The following is a 527-nucleotide window of genomic DNA, read 5'->3' as shown; positions in this document are numbered from 1 at the left end:
TATGGTCTCTGCCCCTTCTCTCTTCTTTCTCACCCTACATAGGTGGTCCCCTCAGGCCCCTCCTCTGTCTCTTTCCAGTCTCTGCCTCTTTTATCCTTTTATCATCACTTCTGATGCTTTTGACTCTACTCTTCTTTCTCTTGGCTGTGTATCCCTAGCTGGTCTTTTTCCACTTGGTCTCTCTTTCCCTGTGCACGCTGTCCCTGCTGTCTCCTCTCTCTCCACCTGCTCCTCTCCTTCCTTTGCCCGTCACACACCTTTCTCCTCTCCTCCTGCTCTCATTGGCTCATCCTTCTTCTGCCTGTTCCCTCTCTCTCTTTTTTTTTTTTCTCGAGCATCCCTCTCTCGCCAGGTCTATTGCTCTCCCTTTCACAGGGTCTATGACCCCCCAAACCCTACTCCTCAACTATCCCTCCCGCTCTCCTTCTCCTTGTGCCTTTTCTCCCTCTCTCTATCTGACCTTCTATCTCCCTCCCTTTTTCTCTCCTCCCCTCAGACACTCTCCTACTGTCTGTCTGTCTCTCTGT

This window comes from Nanorana parkeri, unplaced genomic scaffold (genome assembly GCF_000935625.1).
Source record: "Nanorana parkeri isolate BGI_ZX_2015 unplaced genomic scaffold, ASM93562v1 scaffold96, whole genome shotgun sequence".
Taxonomy (NCBI): Eukaryota; Metazoa; Chordata; class Amphibia; order Anura; family Dicroglossidae; genus Nanorana; species Nanorana parkeri.
Note: the sequence above shows the minus strand (reverse complement) of the source record.